This window comes from Toxotes jaculatrix, chromosome 8 (genome assembly GCF_017976425.1).
Source record: "Toxotes jaculatrix isolate fToxJac2 chromosome 8, fToxJac2.pri, whole genome shotgun sequence".
NCBI classification, from domain to species: Eukaryota; Metazoa; Chordata; class Actinopteri; family Toxotidae; genus Toxotes; species Toxotes jaculatrix.
Window position 1 is genome coordinate 27,813,339 of NC_054401.1, and position 18,820 is coordinate 27,832,158.

At 39.1% G+C, this 18,820-nt stretch overlaps 1 protein-coding gene across 2 annotated transcripts in view; it reads left to right on the forward strand.

Annotated features, from left to right (window-relative positions):
- The window catches only part of tsnare1 (T-SNARE Domain Containing 1), a 120,465-nt gene that overhangs the window by 100,128 nt on the left and 1,517 nt on the right, over window positions 1-18,820 (forward strand). The gene's annotated exons all lie outside the window — the stretch shown is intronic.

Below are 18,820 nucleotides of genomic sequence, written 5' to 3' on the forward strand. Positions count from 1 at the left end.
TTTTTCTTTTTTGTTGTACATATACAGAGAGAGAGAGAGTTTTCAACATACATTTAGAGAAAGATTTATATGATGGTCCTACAGTGTAATATTTCTTTTTAAGGAAGTGTTTCCTGGTTTAAAAGGTCCTACTCCCGCTCTTAATATTACCAATCAGTCGCTCTCCATGGGCTCTGTGCCCTCTGCTTTTAAAACTGCCATCATTCCATCATTAAACCACTGCTTCTTCCTTTAATGTTGCAATTATGTGAAAGAGCTGTTGCTGATCAACCTACTGCCCATTTATCAAACCACAGCAGTCAATGATCCACTAATTATTGCTTATGACTTTAACATCACTGTTGCTGCTTCTTGACCTGAGTTCTCCTTTTGACACCATGGACCACTGCATAGATTTAAGCTGTTTGGTGGAGCATATTGGTATCCAAAGGACACTGCTTTCAAGAACTCAGCACGTAAATTACAATAATACAATAATAACAATACATTAATCTCTGAATTTTCTGAAGTAAAGTTTGGTGTAACCCAGGGATCAGTCCTCGGACCTATGCTGAAACTGTAATCCTTGCATTTCTATCTTCCAGACATGATTACTGCCATAATGCGTTTTTCTCTGGTCTTCCTCAATGTGCTACTAGAGTGTTCAGCTTTTCCAGCAGTTAGAATCTTAACAGAAATTAAAACATTTGATCATAGAACACCCATCCTGTCCTCTCTTCACTGGTTACCAGTGCAAGCTCGAGCCGATCTTAAGGTTTTTCTTTTAACTTATAGTCCTTGAATACATTTGCACCAACCTACTTTTTATTTATACCACATACACTGACACACTGACACACCCTCTGCTCTCTCTTGATGCTGGTCTCCTAGTCATTCCTCCACACAAAAGATCAGCTGGCTGCTGTTTTCAGTGTAGTTGTTTTATTTTAATGTTTTATTCAATTCAAGCATCCATTTAACATTGGTACATTGATGTTTTGGATGTGGGTGATGTATTTTTCGTTTAGTTTATGGGCTTGCTGTATGTTTTGTCCCATGCATTCTCTTGTATTATAAAGTGTATTTGGACCATGCTGCATGGTGATTATATATTGAATATTGGTGATGCCGTACTGTATTTACTGTATGATCCAAGATCAAATTCCTGTACTGTATCGTGACTTCAACTGCCAATAAATGCAGGCATCCATATACATTCACAAGTGAATTTAAACGTTAAGGGGAATGGGCTGATCAGGTGAAGATAAATCACTATGTAAAGATAGTGGAGCGGAGCATGAGAAAGATGGAGAGGACACGCACACACTGTCCACAGTGGCAGAGAAGTGTCTGGTTGTCTGACAGAGGAAAATGTCTTTGCATAGATTACCATAAAATTTGGTACAGACATCCATGTTCCCCTCAGGATAAATTGTAGTAACCTTGGTGATCCAACTATTGACATCTCTTTAGCCTCAGATGTTCTCTGTGTTTCTTGCAGCACCTTTCATTGTGAGCATGTTGATGTCAGCATTTAACTTAAAGCACCACTGTGCATGACTGCAGCCCTTTGATGCTGCTGTAGGATTGGCTTTGCGCAAACGACTGCACAATTGTTGTCTTTGTGTTGTTTTGTTTTGGAAATTTAAGGGGCGGGGGGGGCAATGTCTGCTATATATCTGTTTATCAGCTGCGATTCTTTCCTTGCATTTTAACTTATATGTAACTTTATTGTCCAGTTCTGTAAAAAAAAAAATCAAATTTAAACTTTTATGATGGTGGTGTCTTTGTTCTGGATTTGTGTTCGGCACATGCATGAATTTCCCCCAGAAATCTCCCTCTGCTTTATTTTCTCAGCTCTCAGATTAGAAGCTCTTCATGTTTATGGAAATAGACCAAACTCTTTGTTTTAGCAGATGAGGCAGGATTACTAAGCACTGTGTGTGTGTGTGTGTGTGTGTGTGTGTGAGAGAGAGAGAGAGAGAGAAAGAGAGAGAGAGAGAGAGAGAGAATAACTATCTTCATTCCCGCTGGAGGGAAATAATATTACAACCCTCTGTTTGAGTTTAGCAGAAGTGATTGGGTTTATTGCCACAGCAGAGCAGTCATGAGCCTGGCAAAGTCAACAAGTTCTTGTACCAAAGATCCAGATGAACACACTTGGCTCCAGCTCCATCAAACATTTTGGTAGCTGCAGAAACACAGTTTTAGTGCAATGACTGCCCAACTGTTTTATCATTATATAGGTGATTTTGGCAGCAGAAATGTACATGTAAACAAACGTCTTTTATTAAATGCATACTGGCACAGATAAACATTTTACTGTATGACATACTTTATAGCGTTTGCTCTAAAATAATACCTGCAACAGCTGCAAGCATGATGGTAAAAGGCTCTGTCGATGCTGAGTCAATTTTCTTTAAGACGGGGCATCACCGTCCACAGCAGCAAAACATAATGGACACATGGAGGCAAAAAAAAAAAAACAAACTGTGGTAGTAAGAGCTCTAATTTTATACTTCATCATTCTGTTTACATCAAGCTGTAGTACAATAGCCTCTGTAGGACATGCCTAATTATAGTCATTACCACACTATTAGCAATAAAAGCAGAAAAGCTGAACATGACAACCAAGTCAAGGGAAGGATTTTATTAAAACTGGAAACATGGCAACGGGAGGGAAACGGGAAATAAAGCTTAGTGCAAGAAGCTAGACAACAACATAGCTGGAAGCCCGTCAGTGCCTGTGCCCCACCCAGGTAAATTATAACAAGCCAAGTGAGTTCTTTGACTTTTTTTTTTTTTTTTAAATCATTTTCCTTAATGTTGCATTTTTCAACATTTTTGTCAGGAAATACCCTTTTGTAAAAAAAAATAAGACATATTTGGTATATTATTGTTATTAGGTGTTGAGATCTACGACTTTGTGCAGATCCTGTTAATTATCCATTTTCTATCTAGCGATAAAAAATCCACATTACTCACAGTTTTACTTCTGTTTAGTGACATTTTTCTGTTATAAAAACTTGACAGATGTGCCGAATTGTTTGGCCTTGGTGGAGGTCTGTGCTCTTTTGAGTCTCATGCTAATTTCTACATGTGTTTTTCCTAAAAGTTTCTCTAAACCTCTTTTATGCTTCTTCTTTTCTGTTCTTTTTTTTTTATCCTATATTGAATCTTGAGACAAACAGCAACAAGAGACTTTTGTCAGAGATATTCACTGGAATTTACTCTTTTAAAATAACTGATACAAGAATCTTACAAATATAGACTTTAAAATTGCACAGATTAAGTCAAATGTGAGTCTTGAATAGTCCTGAGTAGCATGTTTATCTATTTGTGCGGTACTATTTGTAGTACTGTATCTGCTCTGCTGAGCAGGTCTTCATAGCCAGCTTCCTGACTACAGACTTCCTTTTAGTGTCAGCTTGTTAAAATGATTGACCTGATGCTCTTTCTCCTATTCATTATTAAAATGATGGATGTCATCATGACATCCATAACCCCAGCAGAGAGTCTGCTACAATGAGTAAGTGACCACTTCATGGCTCAGTGCACATTCATATCCCCTCATCTATTTTTTTTCTCTCTGCGCTTTCTGTCAGTGTCACATTACTGACATGGTACTTTAAAATCCAAAGAAATTTGAGCAGTGTGTTTCAGAAAGTGGAGAGCTAAAGAAAATCATAGAGAATGAAAAGAGAGCGAGCAAACACACAAACCTGTGAGGTCAACACAGAGGCACTGCAAGATTTGGGAGGGATCACACACACAAAACAAGAGCCTTGAAGAGAAGATTTTCAAAACTACTCAAAAAATATTTCTGGAAATTTAATGCTAGTTGTGGCTTCTACAGCAAGGCCTTGGTCACCTAGGAGACCAAATATGACAACAACTGATATAACATGCTGCCTTTATTTAGTGCCAAACACATGTAAACACATTTTATCATTTATGTATTAACAAAAATGACACAAACAAGGCAACGTTCATTTAGTTGTCGTTGAGCTGCTTGTTGAACTGGTCAGCTCTGTGTGGTTTAGTAGAAGCAGGCTCTATTTACAAACTACAGAATCCTACTAATAGTACAGTGACAGGAGATTTGGCTTTTACTCGCACCTTTACACTGTAAGTAGCTGTAATTCATAGTTATATATATATATATGTAATATCAATCTATACCTCTGTGCTTGTTATACACCCCCAGCAGATTCTCCTTATTTTGAAGAGGACATTTTTGAAACTTTCCATTCAGAAAAAGTCTATTTCCAGGCCCAGAGAAATGTGCTTCTAACTGGAGAGCTGAATGGAAGAACAAGAACTGAACCTGATGTCAATGACCCACAAGGAAACAACCATATGTTTGGTCAGTGCCCCCTGTTTACCACACCAACCACCACCCATCAAAACCACCTTTACTCTGAAATCAAAATCAAAGTGGCAGGGAAGTAGTACATCCCTGGTTGGCCCTTGGACTATACAGTTAATGGTAGGTTCAGAGGGGACTCTTCATGGAGATTCACACACTCCTCAGCTCTTGGAAGTACTGTAGTTGACTGTGCAATCACTGACATGGATCTCACCACTGCCAGTGCATTCAGTGTCAAGCAACACTTCCAGACCACAGCCAAGTAAACATGTTCAGGTCAAATACCCACAGATAGGGCCCAGTGAGTGGAGACAAACTTAAACTCACCTGATCTGATGAATGCCATTTCAGTATATGAACAAAATCCATGTTTCTACCAGAGATGGAGTAAACACAACCACTGATGATATGAATATGATATTTCATGAGACAGTTATCAAAGCTGATCTTGTAAAACAAAAACAGAAACCTGACAAAAGGCAAAACATTAACAAATGGTTTGATCAAGAATGTAGGATCAGAAAAGACCTGAGGAAAATATCAAATGAAAAGCACTGCCAACCAAACAAGCCAGCCTTATGGATCAGGTACAATAACATTTTAAACAAATATAAAAGTACAATTAGGAACAAAAAACAAAAAAATTTACCCATGTGAAACTTGAAGAATATACAGTGAATCTGGAAAGTACCCCTAATACCCGTAATGTCAATGTGAAAAAAGTTGTTTTTTTTTTGTTTTGTTTTTTTTTTTAAATGTTTGCAAATTTATTGAAAATAAAAAAAATCAAGAAACCACATGTACATAAGTATTCACAGCCTTTGCTCAATACTTTATTGATGCACTTTTGGCAGCAATTACAGCCTCAAGTCTTCTTGAATATGATGCCACAAGCTTGGCACACCTATCTTTGGGCAGTTTCACCCATTCCTCTTTGTAGAACCTCTCAAGCTCCATCAGGTTGGATGGGCAGTAACGGTGCACAGCCAGATCTCTCCAGAGATGTTTAATCGGATTCAAGTCTGGGCTCTGGCTGGGCCACTCAAGGACATTCACTGAGTTGGTCTGAAGCAACTTCTTTGTTATCTTGGCTGTACACTTAGGGTTGTGGTCCTTGCCCCAGTCTGAGGTAAAGAGCGCTCTGGAGCAGGTTTCCATCCAGGATGTCTCTGTATATTGCTACATTCATCTTTCCCTCTATCCTGACTATACTCCCAGTTCCTGTCTCTGAAAAACATCCCCACATTATGATGCTACTACCACCATGCCCCTTCTCCCCCGATTGCTCAGTTTAGATGGACGGCCAGCTCTAGGAAGAGTGCTGGTGGTTCCAAACTTCTTCCACATGGAGGTCACTGTGCTCATTGAGACCTTCAAAGCAGATTTGTGCCTCAAGACAATCCTATCTCAGAGGTCTTCAATTCCTTTGACTTCCTGCTTGGTTTGTGATCTGACATGCACTGTCAACTGTGGGACCTTATATAGACAGGGGTGTGCCATCCCAAATCATGTCCAATCAACTGAATTTACCACAGGTGGACTCCAATTAAGCTGTAGAAACATCTCAAGGATGATCAGTGGAAACAGGATGCACCTGAGCTCAATTTTGAGCTTCATGGCAAAGGCTGTTAATACTTATTTTTAATACTTTATTTTTAATAAATTTGCAAACATTTCACATTGTCATTATGGAAAAAATGAATTTAATCCATTTTGGAATAAGGCTGTAACATAACAAAATGTGGAAAAAGTGAAGCGCTGTGTATACGTTCCAGATGTACTGTATTGAGAATGGTCATTAACCAAAATCCATTCTGGGATATGTAGAACTATTGTAATGCAAAGCAACGACAAGCCTCACCTGTCCAAAATAGTGACATCTAGGGAGCACATCTCTGCAAAATCTGTGCAAATATCTAACAATGAATCCAATTAATTTAGCTCAATACATTATGAAGTAAAAAATCGTAGGAAGAACTGACCACACAGACTAAATCTCTCCAGCCAAGTAAAGCCTGTGACAGCATCAAAAAGGAAATGCTCAAATGCAGCAACCCAGAGATACAGGGTGCAGTGTTAAAGCTGCTCAATGTCATATTACACCCAACAGATTCTCTACTTGCAGAATTCTGCAAATACATTTTACACATACAATGAAAAAGACCAACAAATGCCTGTGGAGCAGAATTAGTGAGATACACACTGATAATTAATATTCAAAAGAAAGCACACACATTTTTAAGCACCTTAAATCCAGCCCACTCAACACCCTCCATTCCAAAGTCCTCCAAATCCAAGAGCTGAGTCCAGAAAAGAGCCCCCCATGTCAGCTGGTGCTGAGACTAACTGTCCCCTCTCAAACACACTCTGACCAATCTATCAACAGCACTGCTTTCCAAACACCAATCAGAGTAAAGCCAATTATTACACAAAGTAAAGAAACCAATCTGAAACATGGAAAGAAGAAACTAAAAGCCACAGTAGATCAGAATGTTCTCTGTCCCTAAAGAGAGATTATCAATTGGCAACATCCTCTGGAGTAATTTCCCCCTATGATAGTGGATGGCTGAAGGGGTGACAGTGTGGGTCAGTTGGCCAATCAATTGGTTATTCCACTGCTCCTGTCCAGAGTGAAATATATCAACAGCTACTGGATGGATTGTCTGGTTATTTGTTCCATAACTTTGTAATCCCCTGACATTTCATGTAAATGTTCATTTATATGAATTTAATTTGCACTTTAACAACTAAACCCCTGCAAAATTGTTTAATGATAATTAACAATTGCTAACAGACGAAACTAGGTATGCTAACATTGTTAGCATTGTCATTGAATACATGCTACCGTTCACTTCAAAGCATAATGCTCACACCTTTTTTTCCCTTAAGACAGTCAGAGTGTATTAAAAAAAAACGTGAATGAGAGAGTAATGGAAAACAGAAGCAGCAGAAGCAGAAAGAAGAAAAGCAAGTGCCATTCATCAGTTTAATGAAGGTGACAATGACAGAAATAACTGGAGAGCTGCCTCTGCTCTCAAATCAATACCCTGGCTCTTTATGGCACTCTAAATAATGCAATAACTGCGCCCTGACACTTATTCCTATACGAATTATGCTACTGGCACTGCCCTCACATCTTGTTTACAAAGTCATTTGGAGATCTGTCTATATGCATGTCAGCGCCATGTGCTAAATCTACACTCGTAAATCGTGTTGAGGTTGCAGGACGTAAGGTTTCCTCCCTGCTAGAAGCCACAGCAGATAAAAAAAGCAAGCCTGTCACCCATGTAAGGGTTAAAATAATCAGCAGTGACATTCTGTAAAAACAGTTGGATTTTGTAATTTTCATTCACTTATTGATATCATGAGTCAGGCCCAACCCAGGCTGTTATAGACATGATCAGGCCAAAGGTGAATCATAAAAGCTTATTACAGTATATACAGTATACATTAAGCTTTAAATAACTGGCCAGTATCAAAGGTCTGAAAATTGCTGCCATTAATCAAAACAGCAGCAGCAACAGCAGTGTCAGCTGCAATTACAGGACACTTGCGCATTTAATTCTGTTGATATCCAAGCGGTGCAGGGTAGCGAATCTAACAAGAGGGAAACAACATACGAAAGGGAACAGACTTCAGCGTAAGACTGGGACAGAGAGGCTCTGTCTTCAACTGAGGTGAAAAGACATTTTGTACTGCCACTTCTGCGTTAGCAGGAGAAGAGAAATCTGTAAAGACTACTACTGAGAAAACTACAAACTTTAAAAAGATGTCAGTGTTTGTCTGATGAGTATCTGTTATTTGTTTCCAGACCATCATTAATATCAGAGATTAGCGGAATATAAATATATATAAATATAAATTCATGACTTTGGTGAAGCCTTGTGTTTTCATCTAGCTCCGCTGAGAGATTTTTTTTTGTTTTGTTTGAGTAAAACTTATGTATTCATTAAATTTGACTCAGGCATTCATGTCCCCCCACAAGCTAAAATGTAATAAATTTGACCCCTTAACATTTCATCCAGTGCTATCATCATCAGGTCAAAGTTTTCCTCTGTCCCATACTTTTCTGCTCACATACCTTAAAAATTAGTGACATTTCCATTAGCCTCAGATGTACTTTGTGCTAATTAGAGATTGCACCCTGCATAACACTGCATGTGGATGTTAGTACTCATCAGTCTAGTTTCCAGCAAAACAAAGAACTTGAATTCACTGACAAATAGCTGATACCAGCCCAACACCAAAACAAAGAAAAAAAATCAGCAGACACAGTTAAAGCCTGGCTGGTGAAAATAGTTAATTGCTTAATTTAACAGCTAAAATGAGTATTGTTTACAAGAGCAGGTGGAGACAAAAACAGAGCTAAAAACTCTTGGTAAAGTAATCCCCCCCTTCTACAAAGCTGTTGCTAAAGATGTCAAACAGATGTCAGTGAGCAAACAGATGTCAATGAGCAATGAGTACATGAGCAAAAAAACAATCAGTTTCCTATAAAAGTTGCACAAAAATACCCTCAATATGAAATAACACTTGTCTCATTTGCTTACAGTAATCACACAAAGATATCACAGTTAATTTGAACTTGTCCCCCCCAGTAGTAATTATGGATAAGGATTAATTTGGGATTAAGTTAGGAATTGACTTTCGACAGTACAAAGTTTTGCCAATGTAAACTTGAGAGGGACGTTCTCAGAAGCACAAGAAGTAGTGTGAAGTTGCAATAAGTGGTTTGGTCAACCAAGTTTCCTGTTTTGTACCAAGAGTCAAGACATGTCCTTCAGTAAAAAAAAAAACAAGCCCATAACTTGTCTGTCCAAGCGGCTTATTCTGAAACATAGCTGCATTTTATTATGAGGTGAACTTTGTTTATGACGGGAGCAAAGGAGGAAATCAGGTGAGTAGTATACAATCCCAGTTAAGTTCTTACTTTAAACCAAACCTCGATTTTTTCCTAAATCTAATTTTTGTGCCTAAACCTAACCCAACCATGACCATTCCACAACCTTAACCATCTAATGTTGTTTAATGTCCAGTGCACCAGGTGCTGGTATGCTCGTACATGTGGTATTATTGTTACCATGCCGATAAAGCTTCGGTGGTCTGGTAAGCCCCCATGACTGTCATCTTTCTCTAACCTTGACCAAATTTCAGGAATCTAAATGTCTTTTAGCCGGAGTGAGGACACCCCTCCTTATATTGAATCCCACTAAGAGATAACACGGTGAGTTTGAATAGTCTTTAGGAACTCTAAGGATCACCAAATGACCTTCTCACCTCTCACAGTAAAAGTGTAAGAATTAAAATTGGCCAGATGTGGAGCCACCCTTCATAAACCCAGATAGGCCAATGTTCTGACATGATAACAAAGCTAATAGCAGGACGTGAACCCACTTTACAGCCTTTTGGGGTCGACCTTATCAGATCCCAGGTGAAGGACAAGACAAGGTGAAAATGCCTATGGAACAGAGACTGATGTTTTATTCAGCAAACTGAAATATATTTCACAAAGGAAAATTATTTTTAGGTTTCCTCTATCGCTCTCTCTCCTTTTCTTTCTCTCTGCCTCTCTGCCTCACACATGTTTAAAACATGTTCTTTCTTTAATATGTAATATTTATGTTACGTAATCCACTATTACATTAAATTTATGTTGAGAATCATAATGTTGATTGAGCACGTGATAAGATGAAGAGTGTGACTTTTGCACATAAAACCTCCCTCCCACTGCTTGAAATAAAGGAGTAGATGCTCACTGGAAGTGAGGTGCAACCGGGCTTGTAAAGCTGGTTCTCTGCCTGTAATGCACACCCAGACCTGCTGGCTGATAAAAAAAGAGCCCTTTGTTTTGGGCACTTTTTATATTTCATAACACTTGTCACATTAACTCTGTTCCTGTCAGCAGTTCGGCCATCTGTTTACCTTACTTTTGGATCTTCTTCCATTTTCCAACTGAAGGTGGTGCCCCAATTTTCATCAAATTTAAATTCAAGTTTAACAGCTGCTACATAGCCATTGAGTTTCACCAAAAATCATACAACATGTCCCAAATCCATAGTACATTTCTAAGCTGGTTTTTAGAATGTAGTGTTCACACTTTAAAATACACTCACAGCAGGGAGAATACAGACTAAAGGCGGTAGAGTTTTGACTGCGCTGTTGATGCATCTCCCACAATGCAATCACAGCTAGAAAAAAAAAAGTTGTGTGTATCTTGTAAAACTAACAAACAACACATTTTTTAAAAAAGTATTAAGGAAAGGAAAAACATTTTGATGACTCTTTGTTAGGTTTAATTTTGTTAAATTCATTGTTAACAATGTCGTCCTGCAGACAGAGGTATCTGATCAGTTCATGCTCAGTGACATACCGTATGTTAGCATTTAGCTTCTTCTATCAGCCCTGTAGTCACTCTATATGACGCTTGTGTCTGTATGAGCCTTGTCACCTATGATACTGTCTCTGGACTGTGGCTGCAGTTAGACACAGACCTCAGGGAATTGCAGGCGGATATACTGGATTAGTAGCTGCTCCATATTTCAGAGCAGGTACAATAAAGGAGCAAGAGTGACTCAATCAGTTGTTGGTCATCAAAGTCCATCACCTTTATCTGTGTCACCTCCAGTCCTGTAGTGACCCTGAATAGAAATAAGAGTATGAGTTGATGACTAAATAGAAAAGAGAAGAATGTGTCCATTTATGCTCTGAAAGCTCTTTTTGCTTTGTCATTTTTATCCATGATAGAGTTGGTTTGCAGAGAGAATGGTCTACACATCCCTAACACACCACTTCAAGGGAATAAACTGCAATGCTGATGCTGTATCATAACAGCCTATTGTCACTTTTGAGCAGCTATCATAGAAATGAGAGTGAATGCTTAGATTGCCATTGTAATTCACTCAATGGACTGGTAACACAGTGTGGGCAGTGGTAGACAAGATATAAGATATGTTTTTCCAAGGGATATTCTAAGATTTATGCTGTCCTGGAGTCAGAGAGAGTGTGTGTGTGTGTCTGTGTGTTTGTTGACTAAACTGTGTCAGAACTTGAGCAGAACTTGTGTATTTTTTTTTTTTTGCTGTTTTCCTACTGAATTTTAAACACGAATATAAGCCACATTTCGAGCACCTTTTCCGACTGATAAATATTAAAAAATTAATGCAGTGGATACATGTTATATTTAGCCTCTAAAGCTGCTTTAGTCACTATGAAACACAGCAGACACGCTCGCACTGAAAGAGGCTTATTCAAATGATGTAAAAAGCTAAGTTGACAACACAGAGGGGGAATTCAGGAGCACTGCGATGATCTGACAAAAAATAAATATTGAAAGAGAAATTGATATTCAGGAAATACGAAGGGAAGTTTCAGGGGAATCGTTTCAAATAAGGGTGCAAAAACAACCATCATGTTTGGCTTTCTTCTCACTTTCATAGCTTAAACAAGCATGGTATGCTTGAGGACATGATTTTGATGGATGCTTAACAATCCAGCACTGGACAAGTATTTGTATGTATTAACCAAATGCGGTATTTTGTCATGCATGCTGCAGACTGTCTGAATCTCTGTCCCTCTAAAACAGAGATCTGAGCCAGTGAAGGGGAATTGTGAGTTGCTGCCACAGTTAGTGGAGTTCTTTGGGCCTAGTATCGTTAATCCATGTCTATGAACAAGTGTGACAATAAGCTCTCTGTCTGAACAGCAATCCTCTTAGGCAAAGCTTTGTGGGTAAACTCGCCTCATGCAAATTCTAAACCCCATTAGCTTTGAGGGACTAGTCAGCTGCATTGAGATTAATGGCCAAGTGACTACTTGATTTAATAGGGTTATTTCACATCTTCCGGGGGAAAAATAAACAACAAAGTTAATGCAAGACATTTGTCACTGACGTCCTCAATCTCTCTTCTCTAAGTGGGAGAAGTTTCTTGCGCGTTCAGATGTGGTACTTATTCAGCCTGGCATTGGAGAAACAACGGAGAAGCTTTGCAGATGTTAAATAATATACATAATATACATATATAACGTTTTAAGTTTCACTTGTTTGGCTTCTTAAAAACCCAAGGTGGAATGTTTTTGTGCATTGTGGTAAATTACAGCATGGTCATATCTGAAAGTGTATTTAGAGATAAATGCGGTGAGGGGAGAAAGTGCTACGGAATTTTTCATTACAGAGTGAAAAATGAAAATCCTTATTTATCTTTTTTCCATGCCGTCAGCTTACTCCAAACTTTGCTGCAGGGGATTACTGGCTGGGTGGGTAAGGCTCTGTCACCACAAAGTGGGAGACAACACACTGTGACAACGGTGATCTGAGAGCACTGCCGACTCCTCCAACTCACAGCTGAGGCGGAGTGATTAGCCCAAAGTTGAGCAGGAGCATTTAAATACTTCCTCATGACCTTTAATCCCCAATCAAATCAAAATGCCACCCTTCCCTCTACTGCAGAACACAAGCAAACATTCCAAAGCCCGCGTGCCTGCTCAGCTCCCAGCATGCACTGCTAACAGCTTTTTCGGGAGATCAGAGATTACCTAAAGCTGACTGATTTACCTAAACAGGTGAAATGAGTGTGATCCTCCAGTGGAGGGCTTAATGCTGGTTCACATCATATGAGAACTGCTGTGGGACTGAGGCGGCTTAGACTGACATATTAAAGGAGTTTATTTGTGTGAAAGAGTTTAAATGCTCTTTTTTTTTTTGTGAGTACATTGAGTGACTTGGCAAAAAAATAAGATGACACAAGTCACAGGAGTCAACAACAACAGTCTCCGTTCTGAACCAAAGAAACTGGTGAAACCAAACTAAACAAAAGGTTGAGTTTGGGCATGAGAGCAACAGGCTGTAGCTAATTTCAACATGCTAAGATTTCCACAATGACAAGGTTAACAGGTCAGTGTGTGGCAGCTACGGTGATATTGTACCACAGTTATCATCTTAGTGTAGAATTTTATATTATTAATAATAAACTCTCAGAATGAGAGGGGAAATGGATAGTTTGGAAGGAGATAATCGAACAATGCAACAGCACGGGGATAGTGCAGCAAAAGGAATACACATGAAATAAGTGGAATCAACAGGATTTTCTTTGAAAAGGATAATCATGTTACAGGCCCTCTTTTAACTGGCACCGTCCTTTTCTTCAGACATCAAAGCAGTCCCCAGATGGATGACAAAAACTGACAAAGACAAAAGAATACAAAATGAGATCAGGCTTTATCAATACAGACACAAGAATAACAGCAGAGCGAGAGATGATGGCTAAGACGGGACATGTGGGTGGTGGGTGGTGAAAATGATAGCAGTCAATGATTACAGTTTAGCTCTTCAGTCTGTAAGTGTTTATATGTGTGTTTCAAATGACAAAGAGAGATAATGGCTGTGATATGACAGGATATCTCTCTCCACACATTTTCTAGAAAAGGATCTTTGACCATTTTGTTTTTAAATGCCGGTGCAAGGTTAAGAGCTGGTGAGTTCACTCTGATAAATTGTCGCTGTCTTTTTGAGTTCTATCTTGGTAATAGACTGAAAATTGAAGGAGGGAAGAGATTGTTTTGGAGCTGGTGTCCATTTGCCATCACAAGTTTTATACTTTATAGTTGTAAAGACTCACAAAGAGATACATTTACTGCTGGTCTTTATTGGTTCAAGGGTTGGACCAAAAAGTAGGACACTGTCACGAATAAATACATAGTTATGAGTTTGATAGTTAAATGAATGAATAGAGTGAATAGAATGAATAGAAAGAACTGTAATTTTTTAAAGTTCAGATTAATTCTGAAACATAATGTGACCATGTTCTATTGCTTTATTAAGGGAATGGAATAATATATATATCTTACATTATTGATTCTGTGGGACAGTCTGAAGCAGCCGTACAGAGAGTGGAAACGATGAAGTTTGGAATTAGTTATGTAAATATATTGTCAGGAACGTGGAAGTAGTGAAGAGGATACAGGCGCAGAGTCAGAGTATATGGTATCAAGAAACGGTTTAATCAGTCCAAGTTCGTTACACGGTGAAACAGTCCAAGAAAGCAGAGGTACCACAGGGAAAAGGCTAGCTCGAAATAACCAGTAATCCAGGCAGGGGTCATACACAAACTCACAGAACGCACTCGAACTAGTAATGGCAAGGAACGCTGGAAAGCTTGGTAGAAACACACAAGACAATCTGGCGACGAGTGCAGGGGAGACGGGGACTAAATACATCAGGAGGAGGTGCGACAATTACAAACAGGTGAAACACATTAAGTTAGGAAGGGTAATCAGGAAGTGGGAGGAGCACACGGGGAGAGGGAAAAACAGTGAACAACCCGGAAACTAAAGCATTGTCAAAATAAAACAGGAAACACTAAATAAACAAAACAAAATAAGACCGCCCTGGCTCCCAGGGCGAAACCTGACATATATCTGGAAAATCAAAGTCGAAAAGAAAAAAAATGCATCATCAGCGTAAGAAAGCATACCATTAATTTAGAAAGAAGAAGCAACAATAGAAATTTGTGCCACACTTTCATGTGCATAAATCTGCTCTACTGTTCAAATCGCTGATGTGCTACACACACCTGGCGAGTAGTACTGACAGCATTTAAATGCACTTAAGCTTTCATTATCCTCACTTAGTAAAACTAGCTTGGAAATATGAAGCATGCATGTAGGAAATAACATGGGGTAAATATCACTGACTAAAAAATAATAGTATTACAAAAGTTATCATTAACCCACAACCGTTACCTATAAAAACCAACTGCATACATAAAGTATTGAATCCAACTTTATACATAATGGTTAAAATCATATAAAGTAGGCAAATTCTTCAGATATTACATAAACCTGCCTTTAGCAACACTTTTGATATTAATAATAAATAATATTAAATCACTGTTGTGTTAGTGCTATATGACTGTGTGTGTGTGAATGGGTGAATGTGAGTTGTAGTGTAAAGGTGCTTTGAGTGATTGAAAAGACTAGAAAAGCGCTATACAAATGCAGTCCATTTACCATTTCCATTTAGTTGTAATATAAGTGTTACAAATAATTTGTATGGTTTACTTAACTCAAGCAAGCTTCAAGTTTCTGTGAACTGTGAATGATGCACAGTAAATTGATAAAAACAATCAGAAGCACTGTTGTGTTGTTCTGTAGCTGTTGTGACTTGTGACTCTGAAACCCAGGTTTAGCTGTTTCAGATTTAAGGTTGTTTGTGAGAGGTTTGAGTTGTTTGCAAACTCTCCAATGTCACTGATTGAAGATACACATTCAGTAATAAAACTCTGGGTCTTGTGAGGACCCCCCCCCCCCCCCCCCCCCCTGGACATTTCGCTCCAAACACAGACCCTGTTTGCTTGGTCTCCACAACATTACAGAGATGCCATTCATCCAGCTGCTGACTGACAATCAATGGGGCTGCCATTGAACCGCTTTTGGCTGTGATTGATACAACCCATTAGTTTCCTGTATCCGGACACTGTATTTTGGAAATGGGGGAGGAAGGCACCAACCCACCCAATTTGTCTGTATTGATCTAGACTAGACTGAAACCTCTAAATCTCTCACCGCTCAGGATAAACCACTTTAACTACCTCACTCAGATACAGATCACAGTGCTATTTGGCATTGGACTTCTTGATGTTTGTTTCATGTAGCCTATTGTAAGTGTTGAGAAATCATTTGAACTCACTGAAACAGAGGCAGTGTTTGAATGATCATGTCGTTCCACTCAAAACTCAACTATAAACTAGATATGTGTGTATTGCAAATGTGTGGCCTAATTTTGAAACCTTGTCTCCTAAAACATACTTTCACATGCACCTAATTTACACCAGCACATAACATTTGAAAGAAAACATTATTTTGTAAGAAACAATAGGCCTAATGCAAAAAGTGACCCCGATGATGGTTACAAGCGACTCTGCTCTTTAATTTGAAGCAAACCATTTGTTCCATCCCTGTTCCATCTGCCAATCCCGACAAGTGCACTGTGCAATCTGACAAGACCCAGCATTTCTATTCTCCATACTCCTCCTCACCAAAGCTTTGCCATTTGATCACAACTCATAAATACCACCTTAACCAGTGGTCATTACCAAGCTATTCTGCTGGAGATAAAATCAATATTTTATGATCTCTAATGGTGGGACAAAATGCACAAAGCACGACAAATGCTACCGGGAAATCAGCTATATTGACCTTTAAAATAAGTGATCATAGAGACAGACACTGGCTTTTGTTGTTGTACATATTTAGAAGCTTTATGCAATTAGTTAGTCAACCCCTTGTATTCATTCAATCATTTATTTCTTTATTTATTTTATATTTGATGCTGTTGTTCTCTATATGGAGCCAGTGAAAGTCATGCTAAGATCAACACAGCTCGCTGGGTGTGTTGATTCATAGGGTGTCACACACCTGTAGCCGGCAGGTGCTCGTTATAATTCGTCAAAAGATAAGGGAAAGCTAGAAAACTCAACTTGGCAACATGTGGAAAAAAGAAAAAAAAAACATACCTGCATCAGATGAACAACACAGTGTTTTACAATTAAGGTTTGCCCATTATATTATTACCTTTCCCTGTATTCAGTGAGGTAACTGCCAAGATCAGGTAATGTGAGGACACTGTAAAAGAAGTTTCAATAATCATTTCCAAACAGAACTGGATCTGTTGTTACTTGTTGTAACTTGTGATTTTGGGCAATTTAATTAAAAATGTACCTAATAATAGCTCACACAGCCGATAGTGGTTGGCTCGCAGCAAACATGGAATATGTTGGGAGATTAGCCAGCTGGTGGTGCTAGTCCATTTAACCTTGTTGGTCGCGAAAACCTCGAGAGAGTCTCACTTTCACACAAAGTTGTTGAGATAGTCTGGATACTTGGCTTGTTAGCAGCCTGTCTGATCATCTCACTGCTCAACTTTTTTCCGTAGGTTTTTACAATTGCTTTGGAGAGCATCATTACTGTTGGAAGTGATGCCCAAATCTATAAAAATAAACTGTAATGAACCAAAGGGATCCTTCAAGGTAAAGGTTAAGAGAAAGAGCAAGTAGTGGTGAAGGTTGACGGGAAGAGTGATTGTATTCCTCATTGGACTGAGGCATGATTGTAGTCATACAAATGAGTGTGTGTGTGTGTGTTGGGGGGGGGTCTCCCGGAAGCAGAGTGGGGGTGCTCTTGGTGGTGGCAGGGACGCAGAGCTTTGATGTGGTTGTGACTGGCAACACTCACTGACTGTGTGAGCCAAGCAGACACACCCCACGGACTCTGATCTCTACAAAGAACTATCTTTACATCTTCCTCTCTCTCTCTCTAAACGCACAACCTCTAAACACACACACACTCACACGCACACACACACACACACACACACACACACACACACACACACACACACACACACACACACACACACACAGATCCACCTTGACACAAATCTGCTCTATCCACCTCCTCTCCTCCTAAACTGGCATCCTTCCAGTTGGTCAGAATTGGAACATTGTGCAGATGGGCACAAAATCACCAATCTGACGTACGCCTCAGGTCTTTTCATGGACGGGCACTGCAGTGTAGTCGTGTTCATTCTCCTGTCAAACTTCATCGTCCGCTCATCACTCTTGCTCTCCCCACAGCTCTCTGTTCTCTCCCTCTTGCTCCATTCTCTCCTCCTCATGTTTGCCTTTCCTGTGTTACTCTCAGAGATCCCCTCTCGCTCTGACGGTGTGTTTTTCTAAAATTCCTTGTCCGTCTCTGTCACTGGTCACCTCTGATGGAGTGGCTCAGAGAATTTTTGATATGATCTACCTGTCTGTTGGTTTATCCAGAAGCATTATTAAAACATTATTATATTATTCTGATTTATTAAATTTTTTTAAATGAAATTTTTGTTCAGTATTATAAAAGTTTTGTAGATCGCTTGTAGATGTTTGCACATTTGTCTCTATGACAGGTTCTTTTTTTTGTTTTGTTTTTCAGTTCTTTTCATTCAGGGTCTTCACTTCTTGACCTTTGAGCTGAAGAGTGAAAGCCCTTCACATTATAAAAACAGTGTCAAAATCAAGACCTGCTCTATTACTGGATATAATGAAGTCATGGTGCCCTCTGTAAAATTGAGGGGGCTTTGTTAAATTTTATGTGTGTGTGTGCGCACACACGTTAGGGCAGTCTCTCAGCTACAGCTCTCAACAGTGGTGATAAGAGATGAGACTTTGCTGCAGGTGCCTCATTCAGTGATTATCTTTTGTGTCTGAGTGGACCTGCATTCCGACTGGATAGGGCTCTTCCTTATTACTAACCCTTTGTGGCCTTAGTTACAATAGTATTAAGCAAATGTGTTTATCTGCTACAAATTTTAGTGTACTTTCCCAGTGTTTAACACAAAACCACTATGCTCAGCCACATAAGTAAAAAAGTATGTACTTTTTTACTTTAAAAATGGTACAAGTTTTCATTTTCTGACTTTTGACATGATGCTTG